Genomic DNA, 9,838 nt, shown 5'->3' with positions numbered 1-9,838 from the left:
GCAGTTCGTATGTACAGTGTGACTCGGCATGGGGCAGTTCGTATGTACAGTGCGACTCTGCATGGGGCAGTTCGTATGCACAGTGTGACTCGGCATGGGGCAGTTCGTATGCACAGTGTGACTCGGCATGGGGCAGTTTGTATGTACAGTGTGACTCGGCATGGGGGGCTGTTCATATGTACAGTGTGACTCCATTGAGGGCTGTTCCTATGTACAGTGCGATTCTCCATTGAGGCCCGTTCCTATGTACAGTGCGATTCTCCATTGAGGCCCGTTCCTATGTACAGTGCAACTCCATTGAGGGCCGTTCCTATGTACAGTGCAACTCCATTGAGGGCCGTTCCTATGTACAGTGTGACTCCATTGAGGCCCGTTCCAATGTACAGTGTGACTCTCCGTTGAGAGCAGTTCATATGTACAGTGTGACTCTCCATTGAGGACCATTCCTATGTACAGTGCGACTCCATTGCAGGCCGTTCCTATGTACAGTGTGACTCTCCGTCGAGGGCCGTTCCTCTGTACAGTGCGACTCTCCGTCGAGGGCCGTTCCTCTGTACAGTGCGACTCTCCGTCGAGGGCCGTTCCTCTGTACAGTGCGACTCTCCGTCGAGGGCCGTTCCTCTGTACAGTGCGACTCTCCGTCGAGGGCCGTTCCTCTGTACAGTGCGACTCTCCGTCGAGGGCCGTTCCTCTGTACAGTGCGACTCTCCGTCGAGGGCCGTTCCTCTGTACAGTGCGACTCTCCGTCGAGGGCCGTTCCTCTGTACAGTGCGACTCTCCGTCGAGGGCCGTTCCTCTGTACAGTGCGACTCTCCGTCGAGGGCCGTTCCTCTGTACAGTGCGACTCTCCGTCGAGGGCCGTTCCTATGTACAGTGCGACTCTCCGTCGAGGGCCGTTCCTATGTACAGTGTGACTCCATTGAGGGACGCTCCTATGTACAGTGCGACTCTCCATTGAGGGGCGTTCCTATGTACAGTGTGACTCCATTGAGGGACGCTCCTATGTACAGTGCGACTCTCCATTGAGGGGCGTTCCTATGTACAGTGCGACTCTCCATTGAGGGCCGTTCCTATGTACAGTGCGACTCTCCATTGAGGGCCGTTCCTATGTACAGTGCGACTCTCCATTGAGGGCCGTTCCTATGTACAGTGCGACTCTCCATTGAGGGCCGTTCCTATGTACAGTGCGACTCTCCATTGAGGGCCGTTCCTATGTACAGTGCGACTCTCCATTGAGGGCCGTTCCTATGTACAGTGCGACTCTCCATTGAGGGCCGTTCCTATGTACAGTGCGACTCTCCATTGAGGGCCGTTCCTATGTACAGTGCGACTCTCCATTGAGGGCCGTTCCTATGTACAGTGCGACTCTCCATTGAGGGCCGTTCCTATGTACAGTGCGACTCCATTGAGGGCCGTTCCTATGTACAGTGCGACTCCATTGAGGGCCGTTCCTATGTACAGTGCGACTCCATTGAGGGCCGTTCCTATGTACAGTGCGACTCCATTGAGGGCCGTTCCTATGTACAGTGCGACTCCATTGAGGGCCGTTCCTATGTACAGTGTGACTCTCCATTGAGGACGGTTCGTATGTACAGTGTGACTCTCCATTGAGGGCCGTTCCTATGTACTGTGTGACTCCATTGAGGGCCGTTCCTATGTACAATGTGACTCTCCATTGAGGGCCGTTCCTTTGTACAGTGCGACTCAATATGGGGGTCACACTCAGTATGTACACTGTTGTAGTATAATAGTGTGGAATTTAGTTTGTATGTACAGTACAGTACAGGTTGGCATAGTTAACCCTTCCTGCACGTCCTTGTGGATTTCTTTACTTGTGAGAAATTTTTTATTTTTAACTGTACTGTATGGTACAGAGTGAGAGCATCAGGTACGTGAATGTGTTTTGTGTGTAGTATAACTGTGTATAATGTGTTTGGTTGTTGTTTGGTGTATGTGGGATACAGTGCAGTGTATTGTACACCCAGGTGAGAACATCGATGCCTGGTTGAGCACATTGTCAATAGAAGGGTCGAGTTTAAAAGGAAACCGACATTACAGGATTATTGGCTGCTCTTAGAGCGCCCTTATTCTGGACATTTCCATCTGTCTGTCTGTCCGAAATTTTGGTCAAGCCTTGGGGCAAAACCACTCAACCGATTCCAATGAAATTTGGTAGGTAGGACCAATATTTCTGGGAATTGTGTGCTTTCGAATATGGGACCCCGGGCCCTAGCAACGGCATAGCAACGGCCCTTTTAAAGTGGTCAAAAAATCAAAGAAAAATCGAAGCTTAGAGTTCTGTGCGCAATCTATCTAGCTCCCTTCATGCCAATTTGCAGCCCTAACAAAAAATATTTGTAGGAGGAGATAGGTTTTGGGCGAGTACATGTCGAACATTTCAGAAACGGTTAATTGTGAATATCTCTAAGAGAAAGGGTCTGATTTTGATGAAACTTGGGTGAAATGTGTACAATGTGGCAAGCATGTACACAAAAATGAATGGTTGCTATGCACACCTCCGTTGCTTAGCAACAGCTAAAACACTTTATCGTACATCGTACACTTATTGTGGACTGTACAAAACAATCAATATCTCTGAAACTGGACCTCCGAGGGACCTGTTTTTTTGTGCCCAAGGAGAATGTCTTGCAGCATCATATAAAATAATTAAATCTTCAGCGAATAGATAAATGGAATTACCAGGGCTGCCATTTGTTAGAGTCTCTTTGGAAACATGCCTGAAATTTCACAAGGCGGGTTTCTGGGCGCAAACTAAGAGGGCTGTGATAATCATATTTATTGTGCTAAATTGATTGATAGCATGAACATGAATATCGGCTAGTCACGTCGGCCAGCTTTCCATCGAGAGCGAGCAGCCATGTCGCCGACCGGCTTGTTTATTTATTTGTGTAAATACTCCATTGTTTGTGTTGTACAAACTGCGTCCACTAACCCATCACTCATCGGGTGTACAGTGTCCTCCTGTACAATGTTTCGTATAACTTAGTAACATAACTTTCGCATCCTTCCCCGATCCTGTCGAGCAATCACCTGACGGTGAGTTTGAATTCCTTATTTTGGGAATGAAGCATGACAATAAACCGACGAGACAGGATTATAATCTTTGTTTTACTCCACCGTGTATTTTCTCTGTACTCCTCATATTACAGGTACGAGTGGAGTTCCCTCCCTCTGGGTAGGTGAGTTTGCGCATTACTTGCTGGGAAAAAGTGGAGGCTGTGTAATGCAATATGACTTCTGATATCTATGTGGTGAGTGTCTAAAGGGTGTGGAGGTCTTCTTGTGGGGAGGGGGGTTTGAGTTCCAATTTTATTATCGTGCTATTTCATTTCGACCAATCGCGGGTTTTGAGCTGAGATGAGTTTGCGTCCCGTACGTGTACGATTGTCTCCCATTACGAACCTTGTGGTGTTTTCTGAGCCCAAACGTAGAGCGATGAACAAAGTTGGCCGTGTACCAAAAGGCAGAGAAGTTCATGACATTTGGCAAAAAGATTGAATTGTTAGATTGGTTGACCCGAGGTGAAAATGCGGAATCTGCAGGCTGCCATTATGGTATCGATGATTGTAAGTAGAACCTTCCCCATTATTCTCTTCCTCATTCTCAAACCTTCATTATCCTTCAAACCATCCATTCCCCAACCTTCATTTTCCGACTTCGTAATCTAACCTCATTCCCAATCCCTCACTTTCCGACACCCGGACTCGAACCCCCACTCTCATTCTGCATTGTCAAACCACGTCACCTCACCAGTATTTCAACCGAATAATCGCCACTTTAGCGTTTCAATGGTTGTGGTTCTTTGCCGTTCCAGCATCCCAGTTAAATCGGGTCAAAAGAGGCACTTCCTGAAACGCAGTAACCAAGCTGAAGGCTCCAAGGACTGGTTTGAGAACTGCTCAAGACGATTCGACTTCCATCATGTAACATTAGTTGGGGAAGCAACATTGGCTGACATGTGATGTTGCGAAAAACTTCCCACCACAGCTCATGGAACTAATCCAGGACCCTCGCCCCTGTGACATATTAGGGTTTTAGCACATTGTTGTTTTTTTTTGGGGGGGGGGGGTTTGGAAGTTTTAGCATGTTGCACATCCACTCTGTGTACAAAACATAAGGAACATCTTCCTAATGTTGAGTTGCACCCCCTTTTGCCCTTGGAACAGCCCCAATTTGGTGTGTCATGGACCCCACAAGGTGTCGAAAGTGTTCCACAGGGATGGTGGCCCATGTTGACTTCAATGCATCCCACAGTTGTGTCAAGTTGGCTGGTAGTGGATCTCCACAACGAATAGCTCGTTCAATCTCATCCCACAGATGCTCAATTGGATTGAGATCTGGTGACTGGACAGGCCACTGCAGGAAGCTGAATTCACTGTCATGTTCGTGGAACCACTCCTGGACAATCCTCGCCTTGTGGCTTGGGACATTATCCTGCTGAAGAAATCCATTCCCAGATGGACACACTGCTGCAATGAAGGGATGCACCTGATTGGTAATGATGTTCAGATATCCTGTGGCATTCAAACCTTGCTCCACTTTTATTAAGGTGTGTCATGCACACCACCACCACCACCACCACCGCCACCGCCACCAGCCTGCAATGTTGACACACGGCATGATGGATGAATATACTCATGTGGTTTTCTCCACACCCTCGACCTCCCATCAGCATGAAACAACAGGAACCAGGATTCATCAGACGAGGCAATGTTTTTCCAATCCTCCAGTGTCCAGCGTGTTCGTTCCGTAACCCACTACAACTACAGGTTCTTGTTTTTTGCTGAAAGGAGTGGAACTCTGGACAGTCGTTGGCTGCCATACCCCATTCGTGTTAGGGTACGACGAGTTGTGCATTCTTTCATGGGTCTTTCAGCACCAATACTGTACTGGACTGTCTGTTGACTGACTGGAGCACGTCTGTTGCTCTGCACAATTCGTGTCGGCCTCCTTTGGCCTCTTTCATCAATGAGCCGTTTTTGACCACTACCATTGGCTGGATGTCCTTTGCGTGGTGGACCATTCTTGATTAACACAGGAAACTGTTGGGCCTGAAAAACCCAGCAGTGTTGCAGCTCTTGATACACTCAAACCGGTGCGCCTGGCAACTACTACCATACCCCATTCAAAGGCGTTTAAACCTTGTCTTTCCCATTCACCCTCTGAATGGCACACACAAACAATCCATGTCTCAATCGTCTCAAGGGTTAAAAATCCTTATTTAACCTGTCTCCTCTTCATCTGCACTGATTGAAGTTGATTTAACAGGTGCAATCAAGACGGGATCATAGCTTTCACCTGATCGGTCTATTTCATGGAAAGAGCAGGTATTCTCAATGTTTTGGACACTGAGCTCGGAAAGTGAGCATGCAACTTTCGGACAGTCTTCTTGAACTTTCCCAAAGTAGTTCCAAACTGCACTTCTGGACCATTCCAACGACTCGTCAAAACTTTATCAGTCGATGCGTTGCCTTCCCGTTCGTCAGCAAAGCAATCGGTACGCTTTACCGACCAACTCCAAATGCCTCACTGTTCATTTAAAAGGAGCATGCCCTCGGGACATGTTTAGCTTGGAAGCGATTTGCTTCTGCTGCTATGGTAAACCCTCGCTGGAAGGGTTACGTTCTGCAAAGTGAATTTCCGTAAATCGAAACCAATTTTCCCATACACTCCCATTATACAAGTGGACATGGGTTTCTAAGGAACAAAATATTAACTGTAGGATGTAACAAATACACTTGAGGCAACAAGCTTTATTGCAATACTCTGTACATTACTTTAAATTCTTAACTATTACTGTATTACTGTGTACGTGTACTATAAATAATGGAGATCAAATAATAATACAGACAAGTGATGTTGGGGTTGGGTGAATGAGCGAGCAGAGCCAGCTACTACGAGATTTAGTGAACAGCGAAGTGCAATCCCCGTCGTGGATGTTCCCTCCGAGAGTGAGCGGAAGGGGATGCCTGGGGGGCGGTGAGGGAGGATGGTGAGTCGGGGTGGTGGAGGTGCTCTCCATCAACCATTCATACATCATTTCATAGCTCGGACACCCACGCATCCGATGATAACGTTGAAGAGTGTGAAAAAGGCGAAACTGAAATTATTCATTCCGCAGATCGTGACGTGTGTTTATTTAATCGTTCACGATGTAGAGAATTGTTAACACTTCAAAACAAATCTGAAGTTTTAACCCAATTGGTGACATGATTTGTTTAAGCATGAGTTCCAATAGTCAAATATTATATCAAATGTTGAAAATCCATCTGGTAATCTGAATACACTACTGTACGTATGTACAGTACATCTCAATTTAGACGAAGTTTGGTATGTAATAAGGAAGACTTTACTCGATTTTGGTGAAGATCCAGATCTTGATCCTAGGATTTTTCAAGTGATTTTTTCACCAGGCATAAAATACAGCACGATGTTTCAAAAATTTATGGACGGATTGGGACAAAACTTTGTGGATGAGTTGTTTCGATGACGAGAACAAGTTGATTAAATTTTAGTTCGGGTCCGAATCTAGATCTGCCCTTTCGGTGGAATTCGAAACGTAAACTGATCAGCTTGGCGGAGGTATGCGCTCCACCAAATGCCCGTCTCGTTCCTCTCGCCAGTGGAGAGGGTATTGTATATTCGGGTTTGTTTGTTTATTTGTCCGCACAGAACTTTAGTGTTTTTCTCCGCAACCACTTGTTGTATTGAGACGAAATCTTCACCGATGATTATTTTCACCGATCAAAAAAAATTGATGATGTCATCGGTCACCTGATTTGGCAGCCATTTAAATATATATATATTTAAACCCTCAAAAATCTTCTTCTCTGAAATGACAACAGATTGAGGCAAAACTTTACAGGAATGACTGACTATCCATGAGGAACAAAACTTTCACATCTATGATGTCATAGGTCACATGGTTTGGCAGCTATTTACCCTAAAACTCATAAAAAAAATTCTTCTCCAGAACGGCTAGACAGATTAAGGGGAAACTTCACACAAATGTTCCCCAAGCCTTGGAGATGCCAGAGTATTCACGAATAATTGATGTCACATGGTCTGGCAGCCATATTGGATTGAGCGAAAATCTTTAACAAGATTCTTTCTCTTGAACTGCTTCATCAATCGACGTGAACCTTCACATTTATGATCCAGATGTGATGAGGAATGTAAGGTTACGGCTGTGGAAATTAGCTGAGCACCATATAGGTCCTTAGATCAGTTATGTCGATAAGTCTGTGTTCAGATAGATTCCCCACCGATGTTTAGTGGAATTTATTTGTGTGGTCGGGCTGTGAATCTTTGAGTTAGCCGTTTTTCTTTTACTATCGTTATTTTGGACCAACCACCATTACTACCACCACAAAGCGCCACCAACCACAACAACCATGATCGCCACAACCACCTTCTCGTCAACCGCCAACATCCCCACAGACAACGAACAGCCGCCTTCACAACAACCACCTTAACCACCACCACCCAACCACACCACCCTCACGATCACCACAAACGCCAGCCACACCACCATCAAGACCACCACAAACGCCAGCCACACCACCATCAAGACCACCACAAACGCCAGCCACACCACCATCAAGACCACCACAAACGCCAGCCAGGCCACCATAACGCCAACCACACCACCACCGCATTTCCACCTCAGCATGGTTGCGAGAAGCCTGGCATTCATCGCGAGAGAACGGACGATGGCCTCACCCCTCCCTCCAACGACAAACACGTGCGGAAAAGAAGCAACGATCGGTAAAAGGAGAAGGTAAACGAAAAACCCCGATTCGGCGAGGAAAACGCCCTTCTTCTGGAAGTTTCGTGCGCGTGCTGGAAGGGAGGGGGGTGAAAGGGAGGGGCGAGGCACCGTGGAAATAAAAGGGCGCGCTGAACGCAAGGTCGCTCTCTCTGAAGGAGTCGGAGCTGGAGGTTGTGAGGTGTGTGGAGGAAGGAGTCGGCGCTGGAGGTTGTGAGGTGTGTGGAGGAAGGAGTCGGCGCTGGAGGTTGTGAGGTGTGTGGAGGAAGGAGTCGGCGCTGGAGGTTGTGAGGTGTGTGGAGGAAGGAGTCGGCGCTGGAGGTTGTGTGTGTGGAGAAAAGGGGAAAGAGTCATGTCTGAGTTGTGGGTAGTGTGTGGAGCCGCGGTGGGGGACTGAAGAGAGTGGAGCGCAGCGAAGCCAAAGCGCGCGGCCTGCCGTACCGTGCCTTACCGTGGGTCGTTGGAGAGTGGACGTCGAGGGTCGCCCCAGCAAGTCACCACGAGGGTGAAGGGAGCCAGCCCGGTCTCTCGGAGCCTTTGCGGTCTACACAGCTCCGTGTTCATAAAGACCCCAAGGGATCCAGTCTACCCGTCATCTGTCCTGGGGTTTTTCCTTTGTTTCTTTTGCATGAACGTTGTGGCGCCATGTCCGTAAGTAGAACTGTCGATAAGTGACTATACATAATAAGTAGACGGTGGTAGCTCTTTGTCTTGCTCGTGTCTTGTCCCTACCCCCATTCATTGCATGATTGAATATGTGCATTGTTTGCATGCAAGACTGCATAACCGCATCTTTGACCGTATATGTGCATGTTTGGTTGTGAAATAAATGTGCTTGTTTAAATGTCACCCGTTCGTTGCGTCCTTTCCCTGATTGAACTGCCATATTGCACTCGGAGTATAGTTGGTTGTTAAATAGCCGATAAAGTGATCGGGTCCAACGGGGCTGCGCGATAATACCCCGCTCGGTTATCCCAAAATGAAGCGAGCTGCTTAAGCGGCTCGTTTCCAAGCGGTCCCGTTGAGGTACAATCTCTCGGTAATCTACCCGCGCGAGTAATTAGGTAAATCGAAGATTTGGCGATCGGACCCTGTAGCGTGCGGGTAGAGTACAGACAAAGTTGTGGTGTGGTTAAAAACACACCCGTGGTTGTTTTCGGTGTTGATCTGGAAAGCCGTGACTGGGTTGTCCTTTCGGTGGGCGAAGTGGACGCTATTGGTTAAACGCGGTCGTTCGCACGCCGGCGGGCGAGAATCTGTAACAGTATGTTTTAAATTTCAACCTGATCGACCACATGGTCTAGCAGCCCGAATTATTTAATATTTAGAATGTTTTTGTTTTTTGAACAAAGCTCACTTGGCTGCACCTGGATGGATTTGAGGGTAGAGGAGTCGCAGCTGAAATGTGAATCCTATCCAGGTTGCTCCTGATGACTTCACCTTTGCTTTTTGCTTGTTCAGGTTCCTCCTGATGATTCCAATGCAGTGCTGTACCTATTTGGTCTTCCATTTGACTTGAATTGAATTATGAAAAACGTCATGGGTCACGGTCAGGTGTCCGATCAAAGTGGGGTTGCATCAAAGCAGGACGTCTTGATACCCGGTCATTACTGCAGGCAGTTATAAAGTGGCAGTTCTAATTATGTCTCATTGCATAACACACCAGTACACAAAAAACCACACAAAACAAGTCCTGGTGAGGGTCTGCAATCTCCGATTGCTCTTTTTCTTGTTTTTCAAATGGTTTAGCTTTAGCATATTGGACGTATTACAGTAAAAAGCAAGGCCTATTGAACAAAGTGAGCTTGAAACTTTTTGACTGTCTTCTTTAACCTTCCTGAAATGGTCCCATACTGCACTTCTGGTCCTTTTCAATGACATGTGAAAACTTTATCAGTCGATTATATTGTTGTGGGCCAGGGTTCGGCAGCGATAAACGACCACTGGGTGGAGCAGTGGAGTCGTCTCCCACCGAACACCCGGAATTTAGATCGTGGCTCTCGGACAACTCCGAAAGGTCACGGGTCACTTAGAGCAATGGTTCTCAAC

General features: G+C 47.3%; 1 protein-coding gene across 2 annotated transcripts in view; it reads left to right on the top strand.

Moving 5' to 3' along the window:
* GTF2H1 (general transcription factor IIH subunit 1) overlaps positions 1 to 9,838 on the top strand; it is a 29,756-nt gene that overhangs the window by 749 nt on the left and 19,169 nt on the right. Inside the window, exon 2 of one of the 2 annotated variants that reach the window (XM_085861650.1) lies at positions 3,171 to 3,272. The exons of the other annotated variant lie outside the window; for it this stretch is intronic. The gene's annotated coding sequence lies outside the window, so the exon portion shown is untranslated. The remainder of the gene's footprint in view (positions 1 to 3,170; positions 3,273 to 9,838) is intronic. 2 annotated transcript variants of the gene reach the window in all.

This window comes from Eptatretus burgeri, chromosome 17 (genome assembly GCF_056783735.1).
Source record: "Eptatretus burgeri isolate ZD-2024b chromosome 17, Ebu_testis_v1, whole genome shotgun sequence".
NCBI lineage: Eukaryota > Metazoa > Chordata > Myxini > Myxiniformes > Myxinidae > Eptatretus > Eptatretus burgeri.
This window is presented reverse-complemented; position numbering and strand designations above follow the sequence as displayed.